The sequence below is a fragment of the Falco punctatus genome (genome assembly GCF_963210335.1).
Source record: "Falco punctatus genome assembly, chromosome: 8".
NCBI lineage: Eukaryota > Metazoa > Chordata > Aves > Falconiformes > Falconidae > Falco > Falco punctatus.
The window spans coordinates 10,107,725-10,132,201 of record NC_137588.1 but is presented as its reverse complement, the minus strand read 5'-3'; the positions used below and the strand labels follow the sequence as shown (position 1 = coordinate 10,132,201).

The 24,477-nt window shown below is 46.0% G+C and overlaps 1 protein-coding gene across 1 annotated transcript in view; it reads right to left on the bottom strand.

Annotated features, from left to right (window-relative positions):
- Positions 1-201: 201 nt before the first annotated feature.
- Positions 202-24,477, bottom strand: part of IKZF2 (IKAROS family zinc finger 2) — a 193,275-nt gene continuing 168,999 nt past the window's right edge. Inside the window, exon 11 of the mRNA XM_080399859.1 lies at positions 202-23,993. The gene's annotated coding sequence lies outside the window, so the exon portion shown is untranslated. The remainder of the gene's footprint in view (positions 23,994-24,477) is intronic.

Below are 24,477 nucleotides of genomic sequence, written 5' to 3'. Positions count from 1 at the left end.
GACCCGGTCCCTCCCTGGGGACCCTTTCTGGGGAGCGCTGCTTCACCCAACCTCTTCTCATAAGGCCTGGAGAAACAATGAGATGTGACAGAAACCGGCCAAAGAGTTCAAGTCTTCCCAGGGAATGATCAAGTAGTTTCATAAGGATAGAAGCCTTCTCTTTGTTTACAAAAACCATAGCACCAGACATTGCACAAACACTGTAGCTTAATGAACAATCACTCTTTTTTATTAGCTGATGGATTATATGTCAATACAACACAATTTGTGCATTGAGTAGCAGAAAATCTAGCACCTAAGGATCTATTTTAAGAGACTAAAAATCCTCAAGGCGTTTCACACTTAAGTTATCTTTGTAAGATGAACAACGTCGCAACCTTAAAATAGTTCGCAAGCACTTCACTCTGCAAGTTTTTCCACTGCACCCAGATAGGCATCTTCTCAACAAGTGTGCCAGGGTCAGCCAGGCCCTGTTTGTTCCACAACACCCTGTGCATGGAGGCTGATTTGCAGCTTTACTTGTTGCTCTCCTGTCTTCATTTATTTCTGCTGCTCCCGTTGTCCTGAGAGCAAGCCTGAGCACTCGTGCACCTCAGAGCACTGTTCAGAGGAGCTGCAGGCCCCTGAGCTGCTGTGAGCAATGCCACCACAGACACTTTGATCTGTAAGTGCAAGGTAAAAAGAATATTAATTAAAAAAAGAATCTCACCTGCCACCCACTCTCATCCACAAAATCATTGGAGATGACTAAGAACAATCCAGCTGTCCTTCCTAATTTAAATGAAAAGGTTTTAGTCTTCAGTGCAGGCACCGTGAAGATGCAATATATTGGCTTCTTCTTGGTACGAGAGCCATTTACACTGTGAATCACCACCTCCTGATCCAGCAGCAGCTGTGCTTTCTGTCTGCAGGGATTAAGAAAGAGAAGGTGACACAGATAACCTTTGCAATACTGAACGTCCCCAAGGTGATTTTACCCAGCCCACCTTCTGGGGGGGAGCATCCTCTGTGAAAACCAGGAGGGGAGGGAGTAGCTGTGGCCATTGCTCTCCCTCTGCTTCAGCCAAGGCAGTGGGTCAGGCTGCCTCCAAAAAAGTTTCCAAACCAGGATCTGATGCCAATGGTGACTAACACCTCCAGCTCCATTACACAATGTCACCTTCAGGGCCATGACAACCGTGCTGGGAAAGCCTTGCAAAGCCCAATAGTAATCTCAAAGGGTTGATCTAGAACCCATGGTCTTGTCTTCTGCCCAGTGCCATTTACTCTGAGTGCACCCCAAGATATTACATGTTAAATTATACAAACCTTTTCCAGTCCAGCAGAGGAGGACTCAGAGCAGCAAGCCACCTGGATATATTTTGGAATTTATATTTTACTGCGTTACGCACAGAGGACAACCTTGGTCTTCCTTTCAAACCTGTCTGTGGAGCCAGTTTGGCAGCTAAGGTTTTTTCTGAGGTTTTTCTGCAAAATTTCAGCAGAATTGAGACATGCTGTCACAATACTGCAAATTGCGTCTGAGAGCTGAACTTTTCCACCAGACCCAGAGGACAGGCACATCTGTGCCTCCCTCCTGATACAGTCCGGCACCAAAGCCCAACATCACAATGAAAACTGAGGAGTGCAGTGGCCCCACAGACCAGGTGCTGCAGAAGCATGCAGATGAAAACACCAACCCTTGCTATGAGGGTTTAAGATGTGATGCTGGTTTCTGGACAAAACCAGTGACTTTTCTGTGAAAGACTAACCACCCCCCACCTCCTACCCTCAGTCCTCTCCTGTTTCCTGCAGACCATGTTTTATCTGTTTGACCTATAGGACAAGATTATTTTATCTGCCTGAAGCCAACAGCCTCTGCCCGGCTCACCGAGGCAACAAGCTGTTTCTGATAAGAATAGGCTGGAAAACCCAATGATGAAGCAGACAAAACCTTGCAGGTGGTTTATCACCTTCTGCCAATTTCAGAAGTTTCTCCAAAGAGAATAACAGGTCAGATAAAAACGTGAGAAGTTCCTATCTCATTAATGGGGAGGTACTTCTTGATTATCTGTGAGGAACATGAGAAGGACTGATCCCTAAAAAAAAAAACCCAAGCCAAAGTCAAAGAGAAAACCCTCACAGGTATGTAATGTCACGATGGCTCTGTAGGCAAGTGGCCTCGCTACAATCCTTGTTGACATTATTGTAACTCCAAGCGTAACAGGGACCTTTGTTACCACATGAGAGAAGTCAGCATCACAAACCATGCAAAACGACATCTGCTCATGTTGTCTTTGCAGAGGTGCCCTGTGAGTAGCATGGTTTCTTAGCTGGAGGTGGCCTGGAGGATGACCACAGCTCAGTCGGCTTTATTTTGTCCCCAACAGCTTGTGTTTGAGTTCTTGCAGTGGAAGAGCACTGTCCCAGGTGCAGTTTGCTGAACCTGTCCCTTCAGGCTGGGAAATGGGACACGAACAATCTTTGTGGCTCTTTCATGTAGTTGAAGGCAGGAGCTGCCACTCCTGAGCCCTGCCAACTTTTCAGTCCAGGCTGTCTAAGAGGAGGCCCCAGCAGCAGAATCCTTAGGAGGACAGGAATGTAAACCTAGGCTCTATCAACTAATACACCTAAGCTATAGGAATTAACTATAATTTACAAGTCTTTAAAGAAACACCCAAGAGGACAAGTCTTTCAAAAGCACCTGAGGCTGTTCTGAACAGTCTCATTGACTTTCAGTAGCGCTTCTGCTGCTACGTGCTGTAGGTGTCTCCAAAAATCCTACCCAGAGATGTAACGCAGCACAGGTCAGACAGGAAAGTGCAGCTCATCCTTCTGGTTTCTTCTCATGATTACCTTAAGCTCAGCGGTTAGATGCTGCAGGGTTTCATGCAAAAGCTGTCCTTTATTTCTGGTGCACCTCGGAGCGTGATGTCTCGTTGCATGCTTTGCGAGGAAGCACTGGTGTGAACAAAGACGAAGACTCAAAAAGAAGCGCAGCCATCACAGTTCCAAAACTTGCTGATTTTGCATGAGTGCAGTATGGAAGCAGTCATAATTCAACCCAGGCTACAACTAAAGGGCCTCAAGAAAAACTGTCTGCTTGGTGGGTTGAGCTGGCACCTGAAGAAGGCTGCTCTTCAGCAGCTGGGCAGTGGTGAGGCAACCAGCTCCACCTGCTCTCAATCTTTGCTGCTGCCCTTCCACTAGAAACCTTGAATTTTGAGTCCCAAGGTGCAAGTCTAGAGTAACTTTTGCAACTGCTCCTCTCTGGTGCAGCAAAGTGGGAAGGGATGGGTACTGCCCCCTTCTTTGGGATGAAATGCCGGTCTGCGTCTTGAGAAGTGGGTCTTCAGCCACGGTGATCCTCTGGTATAAGGCAGAATATTTGCACTTGCGTAAGAAGGAAAGGGAGTGCACAGGTGTCCCTATTGCAGCAGATAGCTGCGGGTGGGGGGAGCGCAGGGTTCCACGGAGCGCTGGGGGGGATTTCAGTGCTTTGAAGAAATACCACACTAAAAGAAAAGGAGAATGCAGTAAGCAGGACCTTCCGTCGTAGCCTTTTCACTCCCGCCCCCAGTCTCCTGTAGCTAAAATCCTTGCTTCGGCTCCAGCTCATCACAACGTGCTGGGGACAACGTCCCTCCTGCCCATCAGCTTCCCCCTCCCAGCGGGGACACCGCAAAGGCTCCGGCTGGGCAGGGGGACAGGGGCTCACCAGCCCGCAGCGCCTGGCTCCCCCGGCGCGCACATGCAGCCCTCGCTGTGCATCACAAGATGTCGTTGCTGTGCCACTTTTGTCCCTCCTACCCATCCCCGCTCCCTTCACAGGGAAACGCACCACCTTTCCCATCCGAGCTCAAACTTGCCAGGCCGTTTCAGGAGCACCTCACGCCTCTAAGTGACATTTGTGAGCAGGCTTCCCACAAACCAACATACTCCATGCCGCTGAAGCTACAGACCTGACCCATGCTTGTTTCTTGGAGCGAGGTACCCACGTTTCGCTCTAGCCGCTCATCCCAGTGCCTGAGCGGGTGTCCGTGGGCCGCCTCTGACACCACAGCCACAGCGTGGACACACAACACTTGCGGCAGCATCTTGAGACAGGGGTGGGCTGTCACAGCACTCTCCAAACTAGCAAGCTGCAACAAGGTCTTTTTACCATCTCATACCAGCATACTCTTCATACAGTCCCTCTGCTGCCTTCTTCTTCTCATCCCGGGCATATGTTCTCTCTCTTCTTGCTTCTTCCTCGGCTGCTCTCTCTTCACTAGTTCCCAACCACTTCACTTAACCAGCCACACCTGCACCTTATCTACACCGGCCAACCCGCCAGCCCACGGTTTTATATTATCAGTGCTGATTAACCCAGCTTCATTCTGCTACACTGGGCCTTGTGTGGACTTTGTGCTGCCTGGACCTTAAGTGCGGGGCTGGCTTAGATGGGCATAGCAAGCGCAGAAAGACTGCTGGGATGGGATTGCCAGCATTCTGTCTCATATGGAATGAAGGGTTTAGGAATAAACCCGTGCCCCTCACTGCTGTAGTGTGGAAGCCCATGTTTGTGCAGTGCTCGGGGAGAGGGGCACGTCACCGCTCCTCCCAACAGCACGCCAGGAACAGATTTTTAGAGCTATGGCTAGTTCCAGCTCTTTGTCAGCCCCTGGGCTTCACTGAGCCAGGCTAGCAGAAGCCTGGAAGGAGAAGAAGAGGTGTCCACAAAGGTTAGAATCTGGCCTGAGTTTACAGGAGAGGAGACAGGATTGCTACAAGGGCTTCAGCAGAACTTAAAATCTCCTGTAGCTGCCACAAGACCTTTCACTGCCTTCCTCTGGATAAAATCTCCAGTCTTTTCCCATACTCTAAATTTAAGACATGTAAGCTGTGTTTGGCGATGCCTAATTTAGCACAAGCTCTTTGGGGATGCAGTGCTGTGGTGTAAATCAAGATGGGTTCAGGCACTCCCAGGAAAAAAGATGCACATCTCCTGCATGTTTGGCAGTGATCACTGTTCAAAATCTACTTGATTCCTGGGGCATTTCACACACTACAGAAAACTGTGCTGCTGAAAGTGCTGCGGATCTGACAATATTTGGGACATCTATTACTCAGATTGATGTCTTTCCCTCTGTAGTATTCATACCTTTCAATACTCAATTTCTTTGCAAGAAGCACCTGGCAGATGGTATTATTTACTTCTAGAAGAACTTGTGCAGCAGCTACACTAAAGCCCAGCAAGAATTTTCCCACACAATTAATTTGAATTACAGAAAACTCTTCTTCCCAGATGTCACCAGCCTTAACTCAGGTCAGGGAAGTTTTCCTGTGTGGATCTAATCCACAGCCCTTCAACCCCAGCCTAAGGCTGACCACATGATTGTGTTGGACTTCTATCAAATTCACACCAAGGCATTTTAATCAGTTTTTTTAAAACTAAGTGCTGCTTCTAGGTTGTGGTATACAGAACCTTCCATGAGGGCTTTCATGGTGGACAATCCCTGAGGGCCAGGACAGGGTTTGGCTGGACTTATCATGTTACCTTAAAAAATAAATTTAGGTACATTGGAGTCAAGATATTCCTCTATCTCAAGCACCCTTTAGCGAACACCCTGCCAAACCCTTAGTGGTACCACAGCTCACTTCTTTGTAAATCTTGCTTTTATCTAAAACTTAGGCACGTTCACTTGGTTTCTGTGTTTCTAGAAACCTTTACGCAGAAATCCTTTACACAGCAGGAGGAAGATCCTTACCCTTCTCACTCCTCTAAATCCCCACTCAAAGGAAATAAGCAGCAATTCAGCACCCTTTTTTACAACCCACCAAAATCCTAGAGGCGCTTTACATCCTTGGTCCCCATGCCTTGGGCAAATGGCATGAAATAAAACAGCTCATAATCCCATCTGTGGCCCAGCACGACAAGAAAGCCAGAGTCCCTCGCAGGTTCAGCATTGCACTGCTGGCAGCAGCAGCCGTCTCTGAAAGCTTTTTTGGAAAGAAATGAGGTTCTCTCACTTGCTTTGCCAGAAGCAAGAGGTTTGAGATGTCGAGCAGGAGAAGCGCCTCTGCAAATCCACCCGAGCCTGCCCAGTGAAACACAGGGGACCTTGTAGGCATCCTGGAGATTATTATTTAATATTTTTTTTTTTTAAGTCTCATGTAGAAATATGAAGCCAGCCCAGCAATACATGTGTGACCGTCTCCAGATCAGAGGAGAGAGTGTTATAAATACTGCCAGTGCCTATTAAGGGGTTTCACTTTACTGAATCTGGCAAACACAAATAAGCGTTTATGAGCTGAACTAGCTCACAGAGCTTTAGCCTTTGGATTACTTACTAATGAACTCCCCATAGTCCAGCCATTTAATTTCATTAAATTGCCAAGACAGTTCCAGTTAAAGGCCTGGGTCAAGTGACATATTGCTGTTTTTTCAGAGACCTCACTGGGAAAAAGCACATTCCTCTGTTTCAATAGAGACAATTTTATAAATAACTGCATTGTGCAATAAACTAAACAGACTGTTTTCCCCCAGTGTATCACGGGAAAACCCAACAGGAGTCACAAGCAAGGATCATGCTTTTGGGTTTTAAGATTTTCTGCTTCTGAGGCCAGAAGGTCCCTTCAGACCCTGCCGACACGGCAGCACCCTCCCAGCTCTGGTTAACTGCTCACATTTTCCTTTCCCCTGCCCAGGTGCAGGGACATCAGCCCACAGGGGTAGGATATTGTAACAGGGATTCACACCCTGGTTCAAGGAGAGATGTTTAACCCTATGGCTGATTGCAGTCCCCTCTCACTGCTTTGAACAAGAGGGTTTGGGCTTCTTGGTCCATTAGTTCAGACCTTGTTGAGAGCTTTCAGGCTGAGATGGAGCAAAAGAGAAGCCAGACAGGCTCCAGGGCATACTGCCTGTCCTGTCCCGCTCACAGTAGTGGGATAGCCAGGGTCACCTCCCGCTTCACACGACACCCAATGGTTTATACGCTGACCTGCAGCCCACCAGCAGCAAAGGAGGTCCCCAGTTCCATCCCACTCTTCATGCCCTCATTAGCTGAGCTAAACCCCACTCCCAGAGCACCTAGCTTGTGACTCCCTGGGATGCTGAAGCCTTTCTCGCTGATCTTACAGATTTTGGACTCAGCCCATAATAATCTGTGTGATCAGCAATCCTTCAGCAAGCGAGCGGGGCCATGAGCCGAGGACGACCGAGGGGAGTGAAATTTAATTTACAGAATAGATGGCTGTCAGTGTTCCATCCTCCCAGCTGCAGCTGAGTGGAACTGCAGAATGCTCCAACTCCAGGCAGGAGGCTGCAGCGGCGCTGGGCAGCCCCAGCCGGGCACGCGGCCCCAAATCTGCTTACCTTTAATAATGCTGAATCATCTCTTCTCACCTCCAGCTTTAAGACTTTTCCTTAAAATGGATTCGTTTCTTCTTGACCTGACCACAACGTTGCATCACCTTTCGGAGAGGCAAGGATGTAACGAGTCAGCAGAGCCCCTGTGTCCCCCAGAGTCACCCTCGGCCAGCAGTGACCCTTGCACCGCGTTGCCTAGAAGGTGCAAGCTCATCTTGTTTGGATGCCTTTCTCCCCTGGCAGCTCTCACTGCAGCAGCCAGCTTAACTCCTAGAGCCCAGAGGCAGCAGGAATTGCCCCAAGAAAAGGAGCATGGTCAGAGCGATGTTGCAGCACTCAGCAATGCCAGGCCACTGAAAAAACAGGGTTGAAACACTCTGGGATATCACTATGCATGGATATACCTAGCGGAGAGGCATTTGTCCCAATGCAGTAAGGGAACTGCTAAATGACATGATTTAATAGAAGAAAAAGTACAGGTGTGATTCCCCCAAACCCGATTTCCTCACTGGGACCTGTGTATCTCATATAAGCCCCACCAAAAAGTCAAAGAAATAGCCAGCAAAGCCAACATCAGTCAGACCTAGCCACCGATCCCGCTGCCTTCAGCAGTCCTCGGATCAGGTGCCTTTCAGTTAACACTGTTTGTTCATCCAGAAGAGTGAGTTAGACACCCAAGCTCTTGTGCTTGGGTGTAGACAGATAACCTTTAAAACTTTTTTTTTTTCCCTCCAGACTACAAAAAGACATACATCAAGCCTTGTACATCATGATACCTCAGCATTTTGTACCTGGAAAAAGATGGTGACCCTTCCCCAAGGGCACCAAAAAGTCAGTGGATTGTGGCACGTGAAGTTCAGCCCTGGCTGCCCCGACGAATTCAGGTCATGTTCACAGCAATACGCAGAATGTGCATACCCACTGCTTTGTGAAAATGCAATATTTGCAGCTGGCACGATGAATTTTGTGGGGCAGTGTTCAGAAGAACACAGAGGAGGCTGTCGCTTTGTGCTGCTGTGCCAAGGAGAAAGTCACCAGCAGCATCCCAGGCACTTACCATCAGGCATTTGCATCCTGGCTACCTTGGAGGCTTCTCAGGTGTGAGAAGGACCTTTTCAACAGACGTTCATCTTGGGTGGTAACTCCATCTCACATGTTCAGGGGAGAAAGGGGAAAAGTAAGGAGCCTGACTTGCAGCAGCAACCTCTGCTTCATCAAGAAGAAAAAACCCATGAACATCTAAATTCACAGCAGACATTTCTATTAACCGGCATAGGGTTTGGATTTAGGTTCAGAACCAGGACAATATCACTCTCGGAGCTCTTTGCAGATGTTAATCTTTCTCAGAGCAGTTATTCCTGTGCAGAGTGCCATGTATTGTGGAAACACAGAGAAAATAAAGGATGGTCAAGAATAAATTACAGTGAGATTGAGTGTGTCTTTCTCAAAGATATGCCCTAGTTCAGCCACAAGTTATTTGGCTCTGTGCAGGAGTCACTGAGTAAAGCTTTATGTCCTGTGTTATGTAGGGAGTGAAACAAGTTGGGCATGGTGTTTTCTTCTGCCCTAACAAGCTACAGTCTTCATGCCAGCATGGGGCTGCTGCTAGCAACAGAAGCACTGTACATCCACCGTCAAGTGTCCCAGACAGAGATCTGTCGCTTTCAATTACAAATTTACCGGGAAAAAATGGAAAGAAAATAATAATAATAATAATAAAGTCACAGCTGTTGCAGATCCCTCTTGAAAGTGAAAAACCCGTAACTGGCTTTTAGTAAATGAATAGAGGTGAGATATAGGAGCTGTCGCTGTTGCAGCCAGCTGCCATTCCAAGCCCCAGCATGGGGATGCTTGCTGTTGTGGAGCTTTGCCAGTCATTTCAGTAAAACTTCTTGAAAAGTATGGCTTTGGGCAGCGGGCCAGATGAGTCCCAGCACAGAAAAAGGCTTGGACTCATCATTTGTTCAAAATATAGTGTAAAAGTCTGTTTGGGATCAAAGTATTTTTTGATCCTTTTGAGGTGTGTTTCTTATTTACAGCTTTCAAATATTCATAAGAGAAGTGTGACGTGTGAATGTGACCATTCTGCATGTACGCCATGTTTGCATGAAAAAAAATACTGAAGCTCTTGTGTAAGTCACACTAATCCTCCATGTAGTAAGTTTAAGTCAGTCAAACTTGGAAGGAAAACAGCAGGAAAAGGAGGAGTTTGGAGGCTGCTGACAATAATTATTTGGCCATGGAGAGACTTCCATAAAGAGACATAGACAGGATCTCTTTTAGTGCAAGTTACAGAAGAACCGAGAGGGATATTGTAAGTGGTCAATACACTGGAACCTGGCTGCTTGCACCAAAGGAAAAAATACCTATTGTGCTTGCTTTCTCGTTCTTTCTCTCCCTTATTTTCCCTTCAGAGAAGGCAGCATTTTCAGAAGGACCATCCCACACTCTCCGCAGCATCCTGGGCTGCCTGCACCCTAAGAATGAAGGGAAAAGCCTGGCTTTGCCACCCCAGTTTAACAGAGCTGTTTAAACAAGGTCTAGCAGTAGTAAAGACATCTTCCAAGACATCTTCCTCTGACACGTGTCTATACAGCAAGCATCTGCTGTCTGTGAGCGATGAAAAGTCCCTAGTCCATTGTTCACCAATTTGGGATTGGATTTACTTCATTAAAAATAGTTAATGGAATGTTAATAGCACTTAATTGTATTCATTGCACTGGTTTTGCAGAGATTTTTTTCCCTCGATTCACAAAGACGGGATTAAGCGCTAATGTATTGCAGGCTGCTGAAACACATAACCTGCGGTCATGATTTTAAACACATGTAGAGGTGCTAATTGCATTCAGTTGACACAACTGTAGATGGGAAGATCATTTTTCGCACCTTATCAGTTCTGAGGAAGCGCTAACTGTATTCAGAAGACACCACTGCTGTTACAAAGGTAATTTCTTGCACTTCATCAGAGCTTTACACATGCTTAGCAATGCAGCTAGCCAAAAATATCATAGCATCAGAGTTAATGAGGTGCTTGCACATTTTTTAACAAATGGGAATTGTAAAAAAATTTCTGGCCTTTTTTTTTTTTTTTTTTTTTTAAATAAAGAGTAACAAATTTCTGCAGACACCACATTGTTGGAGTTGACGGTTGCTTCCCTCAATACGATTCCTGAGCACACTGCTAATGCTTTCTGGTGGATGGATGGATGGTTGGATGCCTACACTGATTATGTGCATTTGTGTGTTCATGAACTGCAGAGAGTCCTGCAGCAGAGCAGAGCAGGTAACACAGCCCCTCTCTGCTTGCAGAGCCCATAAGGGCAAAGACCGAGACATCAGAAAATACTTTTGGGCTTCTTTGAACCTCAGCAGAGATTCAGGCAAGGCTGCTTTGCTTACCTTTGCTTACCTTAGTTATCTGTTGCTCCCAAACTCTGGGTAATCCTTGAGGTCTGGGCCACCCAGGCAGCACATTTTGGCTAATGCTCTTCTCCTGCAGCTCTCCCACTTCCCTGCCAACCCATTTGCCAGGATGCCAGGCAGTCAGCATGCTGCTGGAGCAAGCAGAGCTCTGCTGCTTTGCAGCTTGAGGAAGGACAATGAGATACCCTCTTGGCCTCACCTAAGCACACCAAGAAGATCTGTGTGCTGCCCAGAATCTCCTCTATGGCAAAAGCCCACTCCTTTGTATCTCTTGTTGTTTTGCTCCGCTATCTCTAGCCTGTCTCCAGAAAGTGTTACCTGTGAAAAAGCTGAAGCTTATTTTCCAGGCAGCCAAAGATAGTTTTGAGATCAGAACTCACCATTTTGTGCAATTCCAGTGTATTTTCTATGCTATGAACGGTTCCCTTCCCCTCCTCCTATACATTGAAGACCCTTGACCCTTCTTTGAATCCACCTGTGGTCTTTGACTGAAAATCCCCTGTTGACCAGGTGCAACATGCTGAGGTCGTTAGGCTGTCCTGGGTAATTTGGATGTGCAGCAGATGTGGGGCAGGGCTAGTCTGAGGCAAAAATTCCTGCTGGAAGGACTTTCTCTCTGCTTTAAATAAAGAAGCTTACAACAAACCATTCTGCTGGGAATAAAACTGGCTGGTAGGAGAGTGTCACAAGGCTCCTCTGGCACAAGCAGGTGACTAAATAACTTGTCTGGGATTTTGCTTCCCCTTCTCCAGCTCTGACAGCACGGGTGATCAGGTTCTGTTCCTCACATCACCCCTAAAATTAATGCTGAGTTACTCAGAAGAGCAAGCAGGAAGACATGACTGTTGAGCCTTCACAGCCAGAAGACCACGTACTGCACACTCCTACGTCACTGTCGGGTTCTGGGAAGGATGCACGAAGATGAAGGATGCTTTATCATCAGTGCTAGCAAAGCAGAGAGCACTGGACAGCAAAAGCACACCTACACAGGTGGTGCTGAGAGTTAATGTTTACATGTGTCCTTGGATGACCTTACTGTATGTACCAGACTCTGCGTTTTTTCTGCTAAGCAGCACTCCTATGTAGCAAAAGTAGAAGCCAATGGTCAACCTGAGCTGTCCTCACAGCAGTGACCGCAGTGGAGATTTACCCACGATGGAGTCAGTAACTTCAAGAAAAACTATTTAAAAGCAAAGAAGAAAATGCATCTCTAATCCCCAAAATACCCACTTTAGGTGCTTGCCTTGAATGACATGCTGGTACGATGTTAACAAGAAGCAGAAATTTTAACTAATAGAAGGATGAATATTCCCCCACTTTACCTCCAAAATCCTTGAGCAAATAAAGCTAATCTGAAGACACAAAGGTAGATTTGCAAAGCAAATTTACCCTGGTAAGACACACGTGCCACTTGGGGGGAGAAGCGAGGGAGATGCGAGCAATGACCCCAGGCAGATTGCCTGGCTGATGCCGAGGTATCGCGGCTCAGCAGCATTGAGCTGGGACAACGATCACAGCCTCCAGCCTATGTCTTTTTATTTTGTATCCTAAGATTTTAAGTTCTCCTTGCAGAGTCAGTCAGCATATGTCTTGATCTCTCATTGTTTTCTGTGGTTTGTTTTCTGTTTAATAGCTCTTTTCCTTGCAGAAGGAGTCACAGCTTTCCCTTAACATAGTAATATGAACATCACTGGTGACACATTGAAAGTTGGCTGCCAAATGTGTTTTTGTAGCTGCCCTCCTGCAATCTAGAGGGTTGAGCCCCAGTTCACACCGACAATAGCAGGAAATTAGCACCTGGGATGTCTGTCTTGCTCAGAGTGGCAACTTCATGCCAGTTCCTTTCCCCACCAAAGCTCCGGCTTGTCCTGGGTCCTCCCAAAAGGCATCTTTGTGGAGCACTGATGAAGTCTTCCAGCCTGCAGATGCAGCAGTTTTCCTTCAAACAGCAAAATAAGAAAAATATCCAACAAAACGCTCTCATGGTTCAAGCAGTCTCTGATGCCCCCTACCTCTCAGCTCCACCTTATGGAAGGGTGTCTCGAAACACACCTCACCTGATGAAAGGCTATCTCGAAAAGCGGCTGGGGCTCAACAAGCCTGAGCACGTTAATCCCAAGGCTCCGGGTGTAATGTGTCCCAGCGCAGAGCATGCGGTACCTCCAAGGGCATCAGCCTGCCCAACCAGCTGGTTTGATGGCCAGCGGACCCTCCCCATCCCTCCCTTGGCAGCTGCAGCTCCATGCAGAGCACAGGTAGCAGGCAGGACGAGGGCTGGGCCATTTGCCAGGCTGGGTGGGCTGGTGCTTTTCAAGGCTGGGGCTGCAATCCCAGCTTCCTGACAGTTCAGATTTACAAATCGGACAGCAGAAGGTGGGATCCAGCGTTTTGCTAAAGCCGAGCACAATGGCTTCAAGAGAAACAAGTCTCAGCTTTTCCCAGCTCTGGAAGAAAGATTAATTTCAGGAGGGGGAAGGAAAAGAAAAAAAAGCCTTCAGAAGCTTCATTTTATCCTTTCCCGTGATGAGTTCCCAGCTTGGAGCTGGTAGCTGACCCCAGCAATTTTGATGTTTAGGAGCAGCTCACCCCATACACCTGCTGCTCTCCCAGGAGGCCCTGCACACCCTGAGCTGCTACAGCTAGTAGTAATCAGCGCGTGCCTCTCGCACATCCCTCCTTGCTTCTCAAGTCTCCAGCATATTATTTGAATTCTATATAACGTAAAATAGATGATCCCAAAGACGCAGAGGTTTGAGTGTGGCCACGGGTAGGTCAGTTTTTTTGGTTGTGTAGTGCATTAAGCAGACAGATTCGCTCTGCAGCATAAATTAGCATGGTCTTAAGGCAGCATTCATTTGCATTCAATGACACACCTTCTTAGGGAAATGCTTTTCATATTAAGCATGTTTTGGGTGGCAAAGCTTGACTAGCACTGCGTTCGTGACTCTCGGATTCAGATGCAGATGGAAAGATGTCGTCATCCCAGGAAGGAGCCGGGAAACTCATCGCTGAGCCTACCCACAGCGAGACACGTCTTGCGGCTGCTCATTTCTTTGGCACCGTAGGAGAGATCATGCTTATGTGGGACCTGCGAGTAATTGGCTTCAACAGCTGGAGGGGTTTCCTCATCTTCTGACACGAAAGGTCATTCTTTTGTCAGTTTTCAGCCCTGTCAGCACACAACCTGGGAGGACCCCCAGCCTCTTCCCTTTGCCACGCTCCCGTAGGTGATGCTGGATCAGTCACCTGAGTGCAAAGAGGGAGCTCCCCTTCCCCGCCGGCGGTCTCTCTGCAGGTCAGTGTCTTGCCCAGCATTCACCTCAGGAGAAAAGACATCTCCTGTGCTGGAGTTTGGGAATTACATGTTCAATTCCCTCCTCTGACAGCTGCTGGGCTCTGTTTTTGGGGGAGTTCCACAATTTGACTCTGGTTCTTTCCCCAGCCATAAAATGGGAAGAAACCCATTTCTTTCCTCTCTTACCTTTAACCACAGCTTTATCTTTATATCTATTCTTCATCTATTTACAGTTCAAAACAGAAAGCAGGATTATTTCTAAAGCACCTGTAGCCTGTCCGAGCTCTTTGGGATAATTAACGAGGCCACCGCAGAGGTGTCCGTGTCGCTGGCTTTGCTCAGGGTCTGCCAGCACTTTGTTCACACCAGCAGCAACTAACAACGCGGGGGGAGCCGAGGACTCTTCCTCCGGGGGAAGAAACACAGCCCAGCTGACTGTGAGATGAAATTTACTGCAATATGAAGGGATCACCATGGAAACCTCTTTATTTTATTTCAGCCAATCTTTCTGTGCTGTCACTAGCAATATCACCTTCTCACTAGCCGTAAAGAAAGGATTCCCAGAGAGGTTTGCAATCCTTGCTGGCTGGCCGAGCCATCTGCCAGGAAGACATTTTTTCTCCAGGAAAACCATTTTCTCTCTGGTTCTTCTCCTTGCCAGGTGGGACTTCACCGGTAAAGAATAAGGCACTGCTCCCATCCTGCATTGCTCCTTCCTGCAAGGATGCTAGATTTTAACTTTGAGAATAAGAGCAGGTACAGGCAGGAAAACTTGCTATGTCACTGCCACCGTATTGCTCTGTCTCCATACCTCCTGGCAAAGAGAACTGCTGCTTCGCCATCCATCTGCCCATGAGGAGCTGCACATTTGGAAAGACAGCCCCATCGATCTGCAATGCCCCAGTGCTGAATCAATGACATTTATGTGGGCAGGGGAGCAGGATAAAACCAGCAGCTTCTCCATGGCAAACCTGGAATGAGACCATTTTGAGGAGACTCACCAAGCAAAGCTCCACTTGAAACTTCTTTGCAGGAACATTACCTGAAAAAAAATGAAATAATCCATTTTGGCTTCCAGCTGCGGTGACAAAGGTGAGGAAGGGAACTTCTGCCTCATTGGAGAAACTACACCTTCCTACACAGCTACTTAACAGCAAACAAGCTCTTTGCATGGCACAGACCCACCCTGTGGGTCCTGTGGCTGAGACAAGCAACAGTTTCAAACTCTGCATGTCAAAGTGAGAAGAGCTTTGGTTTTGGAAGACCATCATGACCTAAACTGCGGAGAGAGCTAAATAGGTCAGGGTTTTCAGGCAGTGCATCATGTCTGGGCTTCCCTTACATCCCCATACATTGAAACTCTCCATTTACATTTACAGTCATCAGTAAAAAGACTTCAGGCCACCATCCTGCTCATTCAGCAGCGTTTCTAAAACAGTCAGCAGTTTGAGGAACACTGGCCTTGTCCTGGGACTTGCAACAGCCTCACGCGGTTCTGCTTTCCCTCTGGGCGTGCTCGGGATGTTGTGAAAGATCACCACCCTTCAGGCGGAGCACAAACTCTGCTGGTAAAACCTCCCTTTCTGGAGAAGATATCGCCCATTCCCTCTTCACGCTCAGATGAGCAGAAGCACCTATCTGCAAATGAACACCCCGGCACACCAGCTCCTGTCCTTGCACTCTGCCAGGTGGACAGTTACTAACCGCCTCCACCTCGCAGGGCGCCCACATTCACCCGTAGCAAGTGCTGCCCTGAAGAGATGGCTCCTGTAGCTCCGGCTTATTGCGTTAGCCACACGGAAGCCTGCAGATCTCAGTGACCTGATTTGCCCCAGAAAACACAATTGCCTCCAGCAAGGAGGATTTGTCGGCAAGTGCAGCACAAGCAGGGAGAAGGCTGTGATTAGCGAGCACCCCCATGCCTGCCGCTGTAAAATTGCCTTGCCTCTAATTACTTCATGCCAAGAAATAGCCTCTGATATATCAGAGGAAGGAGAATCCTGAAGAGAGCTTGCTTGCCGACAAAGCCCCTGGATAAATTCAAAGAACAGCAGCTGCTAAAGAAGCATCACCTTGTCTTTTAGTCAAGGAAATATTATTTGCAAACTCTACATATCCTCCAGTAAATTCACGGCAGAGAGATTAGAGCTGCGATATGACCCAGGGCAGAAGAAACTGAAGTCCAGAGCACTCACGTGGAGTGGCACATGCATCCTGAGAAAGGCACCAATGAAGAAATCAGAAATTTACTCTGATGCTTTGGAAAAACCTGCACATTTTCAGTTATTTTTTTCCCCAGAATAAATAAATTGTAATAGAGGCATTTAAATAAAATTAACCTTAAGCCAGCTTCCTTTCTGAGCTTCAGGGTAGATGACCTCCTAAAGGACCAGCCTCACTAGCTGTGCCTTATGAAGAGGTAACTAAAGCAATTGCATGGGCAAGTGGGCCAGCTTGCCCCCCACATCTTGAAAAGATGCATCGTTTCAGATGTAGAGGAGGTGTTCCAGTTTGTATTTGCTAAATAGCAGTTTAATAGCCCCAATTTTTTGATGGATCAGTCGTCATGGTTTGCAAGACAGGAATGTCCACCCACTGAATGAATAAATATAGTCATCCTCATTCCCTATCGGCTCATCTTCAGCTGAGTTACAAGGTACAACCTGGGGCATTTCTAGATCCGCTTCCTTAATAAGCTCATTTCTCAGTATAAACACTGAAGCAAAGTAGAAAATTTCTATCTCTTGTCACCAGGAGCACATCCCAGACCCATTCCAGCTGCCAGCGAGGAACGATGGGGAGGAGAGATGAATAAACAGAAAATGGTGGGATACTTTGGGAAATGGCTTTTGTTTGCCACTTGTATTCCACCACTGCTGTGCAGCAGTTTTAGAATGCTCCGTCTGTCCTTTTCCCCTTTTCCATCTTGTTTACCTCGAGTGTTAGTTCTTCAGAGCAAAGACCATCTCCCACCATAATTTGGTACTCGATTTGTTGCTAGAACATTCTGTTCTCAGACAAGGCCATTCAGTACTTCAGTAATATAAATAACAAGAACTCGTCTATTTTTGACATGATGTTATTGTGAAGGAAGTCCAAGAATCGTTTTTCCCCACGAAGCGCAGTTAAATACTTCAGAGAAAGCGTTATAACATCACACACACAAACATCTGTTGAAACAGTTCCTACAGAGAAGACTTAAAAATTCGGCAGGCATAGGCTCATCGTAAGATCAGGTGGAATGATCTCCCCGCAGACCTTTTTTTTCCAATAGAATAAACCTTTGGGGGATAAAATTATTAGAAACAATTTTTGACAAAGGAGCCCAAACAACCCTTCGCAAACCTGACATTTTGCAGAAACTACAAATTTCACTTGTTGCTTTGTTTCAGAAATTTTCTTTCTGGAATTTTGGGGTTTGGTATGCACATATATGTTAGATTTTACAGCAATGTCATATAGGAAGTTTTGCAATGAAGAATGAATATTGCAAAAGATGGGCCAACATAACCTTTCAGGAGATTCTGACATATATTTGGATCAACGTATCTTGGAAAACTTCAAAATAATATTTTGACTCCCCAGTTTAATATGTGCTAAATGGTTTTCATATACGTCAATCACTGTGTTACGGAGACTTCAGAAAGAGAAAGCAGTAGAAAGAAATAGAGCTATATTATGCATTTACTTACTATGGTACTTCATCATGGATTTACAATGCTGTTACTATAAGCTTATTTTGCCACCGGTTTCTTTCTGCATCAGAGAGTGTAGAAGTTCATTGGGAAACAACCTGAGGATTAAATCTACAATAAAGCAATCCACAATAAAAATAAAATAGACAAAACCATGTTTTAATATCAGAAAAGATTGCATATATTCATGAACCTTTCACACTTTTTTTATAAAATGGAAAAATGTTGGAATATTATTTGTTAAATGTTTTATTTTTAAAATATTTGTTAAATTATGCCATCACGGTTAATCTACCATCACCAATCGGGATGCTATAAATATTAATAATTATTCCTCAATAATTGAATTAGTAATTAAATAATTAATGAGAACCTTAATATGTATTAATATTTTCATCCATTTTTCCTATTTTTCCATCTGTCTAGCCATCCTGCACAAAGCTACTGAAAAGGAGCTGAATGAGAGCCCAGGGCGATGTATTTTGTGAGGGCAGGTGCAGAGTGCGTGGTCTCCTACCTACTCCGAGGTCCCACCACGCCGAAGTGTCCAGCTGCACTCCTGGCTTTAGGAGCAAGCGCGGTTCACCGGTGGCTGCAGAGCCACCTCTGTGCTTTTGGAAGTACTCTTTCTGCTCTAATTAACGGGAAAAAATGGTCTGAATTTGTGGAGGGGAGCATGGAAACGCTGTGCAGCCATAGCAGACATGTCCTTATGTTTAGCCTTGCTATGCTGTCTTCACCTCCCCATCCAGGGGCCACTCCTGCAGCCAAAAGCTCTCCGAGGGGCTTTGGTTGGAGTGCTGGCTAGAGGGAGCTGGCACAGAGGGCTGTGTTTAAATATTTGCCCAGTTCTCCTTTCTCTGTCTCCTTGCAAATTCCAATCATCATAGTGAAGATCAAAGCCTTTGAATGGGTTGCTTCCCCCCAAAAGGCAATCCAACCGGTTTGGTTTCCCGGCTAAATTTATCTCAGGCAGCTACTGGGGGAGACATAGGCTATGAGGGGCAAATTTGGCAGTCTTCTCCTACTCTCTTAGAAAAGAAAGAGAGAAGGAAACTCACCAAGCACGTTAGACTAGGAGGAATGTCAGAAAAGTAAGCTCCGTCTCACCGTTTTCCCAGTTCTGCCCCTTGCCAGGCTCCGAACAGCTTTCACATCAGTGCTAAGCTTCCTGAGGAGCAAGTGCCGCAGTCCAACACCCACCAAGTGGATCTACACATTGCCTGGGAAATACTCGTAACATCTATTAACGGCAAAACAATAAAAAGTTGTCCAGATTATAAATTGCTGGTACCTTTCACTTAGGAGAAAGCTATCTAATCACTTCTCCCGTATTACCAATAAACCCTCTCCTGTACTTGCGCCCATCTCGTTTTCTTGCAGCTAATCTAACTAGACGTGGAGGAACAGTGCTCAGCTTGCATTTAGCACTGAGATTTGCTGGTTTTATTAACAAGCTGTTTCCACTCCGTGCTGGCATGACCTAAGGCTTCTCTCTTTTCTGCTGCTAGCTATGGTAGCTTGTTCAATATGTTCCTTGGTCCTTGCAGACTTTGTTTCACCTGTATCTTTAAATCAACACAGTCACAGCACTATCACGAAGACTCGTGCTTTGAAGTTATAGATGTGCCTCACTTCTAAAGCATCTTCCTTCAGGCATCTTCATGTACCCAGGGGTATCCTGAATACCAGGTTGGTCAAGAAAAATCTGAGACCTATCTCTAGAGGGCTTTGGAAGCGCCTTGCACCATGGTTCAGCCTGTCTACAGCTCCCATCTACCCTAGTAGTAAGTCACGTCCTCTCCGGGACAGACTAGGAACACATTTCCTGCCAAAGTCAATCTTTTCTCCACAGAGACACTGGGCTAGATAAAGGCAGCCAGACACAGAGCACCGGGGAAAGAGACAGGAAAAAAAAAGAAAGGAAAAATTATCAGTGTGCAGCTAGGCCGGAGACACTTGCTCAGAGAATATCAGAAACATTGGAGAGGACAGATGTCACCTCATCATAGCTGTCTGCCTAGTGAAAGCTGATCAGTCAGAGACTTGTAGAGTGCTGTCTACAGTCAACAACAAGCAACAAGCCTCCCTAGGAGAAGACTCATTGCATGCTATGACAAAGGTGGTGTGAAGCATCCTTAGAAGATGCCTCTCCCTCTCTCTGCATTGCCCACAGAAGCCTGAGAACTGCGCTTAACTGTTTTGTACGGCCGCCATTCTTAATGAAAGGTGAAGCCCCTCTGTTAGAGGTTCAGGTTAGAGAAGAGCCCTTCAGCTTGCATGCAAAGTTGATGCAGAGTCATATTACCCCCCTCCCTATCTGAGATTGTTGTGCAGACAGACAACCCAAGAGCTCTCTCCTTCTAAAAGAGCTTACTGCTCCCCACCGCAGCACAGCTGCAGTCACCAGAAGGTGAGATAAGACACCCAAACTCATTATCAGGTGCTTGCCTGGCACCAAGAGTGACTGTTTTTTATGCAGCATAAACTATCCCACTTGCACCAGACAAGGCTGGATCAACCAGACGTAGACATCGACAGAACATTTACGTCTGTGCCACCAGATAAAGTTTTCTCTTTAAAAACCATCCCAAGCATTTCATTACAAGATGACAATTGGAAACAAAGCTACGTCTTGCCCTGCAAAAGGTTAAAGACTATGACAGTATTGCCCTAAATAATGAGAGGAAAGCAGCCACACTGGGTCCAACATGCAGGAGGAGAATGACCTGCAATGATCTGAACTTGGGTTCTTGCAGATCAGTAGGAGATGGCCATTAAGCTCACTGAAGAGTAAATTTTCTCCTGCATTTAACTCTGTTGCCAAAGACCGTGTGAAGCCTGCACTGCTGAAGTTACATGACTGGAAAATCAAGAACTAGGAGTAGTCTGACAAATTTATTAAAGTGTATCCACCTCTGTCACAACTCAATGAAGAGATTATGCATTGGTTGGACATATAAATGGTATCCATGGAGAAACAGTCCCATCTCTCTCCAGAATAAACAACATTTCACAGTTTTAATTGTGTCCTGATGTTACAATGATTACAACTAAACTGCGTAATCATTCATTAAACATGAGCTAATTCCATGTCCTGCTATAATCATTATTGTTTCCTGAAAATATAACATGCAGAAGTACAATAAGTGCAAATTGAAATATTGCTTTTGGAAGGTTATTTATTACTACCTTCAGCTGTAAACATTTATAACTGAAATTTATTGGTCCACGGTCTCTTCATATAAATATTTTATGTTCAGCCTCAGGGATCTGCATCTTCTCATTTAAATGTCTCAGTCTTGGTGTTTGCACCAACAAAATAATCTCAGGAGACAAAGTTTGCTGTCCTGTATTATTTGGCCATCCTGCTGTTAACGTGGGTGGCATTATGTGTGCTATATATTACCTGTCCAGAGGTGCATAGAGATGTGAGGTAGCAGCAGGCTTGTGGCATTACTCTGGGTTATAAATTTGTTAGCATAGCATGTGTAGCGTTCCTACATGCAATAGGGCAGCACAGAGTCATTACTTCTTCAATTGCAATATTTCTGCTGAGGTTCTTCTACCGAGTTGAAGAAAATGTCTGGGGCAACTGGAAGAAAAATCTGTGAACATCAGTGAAGGGGGAAGGTCCACTGAGAAAATGCTGATGAGTCTTTAGTCTCTGTTCTTATTTCTATTTCCATGCCAATAGGACAGAAAGAAGTGCCCCAAAGCGAAGCAGCAAGAGTCATTTAGATAATGGGAAACAAGTCTAAGACCCAGTTCTATATGTCAGCTTTACAGGAAAGGCTGGGGGCCAGCTAGACATGGGACACCATATGCACCTCCATGTGACAGCAAAATGACTGATGAAGAATAATGCTTTTCAGCAGCCCCAACGCGTGCCCAGATGGATGAAATGTGCTCTCTTTCCTGATGCTGGATCCTACCATCCCCTCCTGCACGGGGTGTCAGGCTGGGATGCTCTGTGCCATGCCCCGAGCTGAATAGAGATGTACAGATAGCGATAAAGAGGTGCCTATTCAATCCCAACCACTAAACTATAATATATCATTTGGGTTTCCATGGCACCCATCCAGAAAAGTTGAAATGAAGTAGCTGAACCGCTAACAAAAATAATGTATGCTTTTTAATGATAAATTAACAACTTCTACAGTGGAGGGACTGGAAGAAGGCCAGGTCCATAGCAATCCTTTCAAAATGAACAAATGGCTTTCCCTGGACCCCCAGTCCCTCCCCAGACCACCATGAAAAATAGCAGCAAAGATCCTTAAGGAAAGCTGTAGAGCCTGTCGATGTATGCAAAGGGTGAGCTAGTGTGAGTTTTGCCAGGGGAAAAAAAAAAAAAAAAACAAACCACCAAAAAAACCAAACAATACCACTCTGTCCTAAATGATAAGAATTTACTGAAAGGAGAAACAAAGTAATGGTTGAGGGATAGGCAGGAGCTATCATGTGGATTCTCAAAGGAGCTTCATCTTAAGTGCCCCCGAAGACTATTAACCCTTGGAGCATGAAACAGGAGCGCATGCTTTCAGCACTCACTTTCAATTATCTGCACCGAGGGACTGCTGAGCATGTTTGCCTCTGGATTCCCCATTTTCATAAATGGATAAACACACACGTGGGTGCCTCTCTCTCCGGCACCTCTTCTCATCTCTTCCTGCTCACAGACTTTCCGTCTGATGTTGTTTTCATTGCTACCCGTATAAATCAGGAATAAAACCAGAGGAAAAACCTGCCTGAAAGATTATCATCAGCCCCCCACTCCGCAGATAAATCCCCCATGCAAGCCCCTACAAACACCCTGTGGGGTTTTTTCCCCCCTCTTGTTTAATTTCCCAGCAGTTTTTTATCACAGTTTTTAACATCCCTGGAGTACTCGGTGCTACATCACTTATAGTATGTAAGGGGTACTGACTTCTTCAAGTTTATCCTTTTTAATGGTTCCCATCAAGTGCCAGGCAGTCAACCAGTTTGAGCTGTGTCACCCACCTACAAAACTTAGGGTGAGATGATTGAGTCTGCTCGGGAAATGGGGGTGGGGGTTGGTTTTTTTTTTCCAGTGGGAACTTGAGTGCATGTAATGCTGTTAACACAATAAGTTTGCATGCCCTTAAAAATCATTTTATAGCCATACTGAGTGCCTCTAAACATTAAATATGTTTTATAAGTCGTTGGCTAACCGGCTGGTTGTGCTGTAAATGCAGCAGTAAATAAAACAATGACTCTAAAAATCAGCTGTTGTTTCATAAACAGGGCTACTTTTCCAGCCATGCAGTAATCCCCAATGTTAAAAACCTTGATTTTTACCATTTTATGCTACACTGTGACTAGAATTCACACCTAATCTTTTTAAGCCATGCTAAATATCTCTCACCTGTTACTCTGATTATCCTCCCACGAAGAGCAAACATGATTTATACTGAGCAGGTAGGAATGCTTCCTGAAGCTGGAAGTTTGCTTCCCAGGCTTCTACAGGCAGACGTAGTGTTAAATCTGATGCTACTTGGGTTAGGTCCAGGTGATGCTAGAAATTAATTTGATGTTGTCAATTACTGTAAGATGTGCAAATGCTGGGGCAGTATTCATATCACCAAACTTTTCCTGGGCAGAGGTGATTTTCCTGGCAAACTCATCCCTCAGCTGGAGAAATCTGTGCTTTGTAGTCAGTATAAAGGGCATCTGCAAGAAGGGAAACTGGTAGTGTGCTAAGGGCATCTGTCCAGATTAACCCCTTCTAAAAGTTTCTGTTTATGGTGCAGCAGAGCTTGACAGAGAGCAGAGCCACGTCCTTCACCTCAAACCCATGCCTCTGAAATCTGCTGGCTTAAAATGAGTGTTCACAGGGAGTAGGAAGAAGAGAGAGAATAAAGAAAAGATAAGAAAAATGTCACCTATGAAGTTGTTTAAATTTTTTTAAATTCTTGTTTTCTGTAAGTATTTCAGGATTTTTCTTTTTGTTTCCACAGGACAGAATGAGATATTGGCAGGAAGCGAAAAGGCACACTCTTCAGGGGGGGAAGGCTGTACTTCTGCCCAGCCTCGCCATGCCCATGCTATGGAGCAGGACATCCAGATGGAGCAGGACATCCAGATGGAGCAGGACATCCAGATGGAGCAGGACATCCAGATGGAGCAGGACATCCAGATGGAGCCTCTCTGCCTGCTCACACCCACACTTGCCCTGAGCACCACTTCTACAGCGATCAGATACACCTGGTGGCAACGGACCCCAGCCCTGCAGTGAAGAAATCAAGAAATCACAACCCAACCGACCAAAATAACCCAAAGAAGTGAGCGCAACCCTTGGCCATCCTTTTGCAGACAAGTTTCCTTTAAAATAAAGGTTATCAACTATTTCTGCTTCTTCCAGTATTAAATGCATTCCTGCTCTCCCAACAACGCAGAATTTAGTTCATTTTACACTGCTGTAGGGATAAAAGCATTGCTCAGACCGACATTTACTGGAAGCCAGGAGAGTGAAGCTGGGGCAGGACAACAGCAGATGACTCCTGGTCATCAAAGCACACACTGAATGTGACACATCCATTGCTCAGGCTGTTAAAATATTCCAGCTCTACTGTACAGATGACTGCAATGAGCTTTGTGCTCTCAGGATGAGTGCTCACACAGCGCTGCTGAGCAGCCCTGTCATGTAGCTCCACTATTGCTAAACCGGATCCATAAATCAAAACGGGAGGATATAAACCAGGACGGAGACG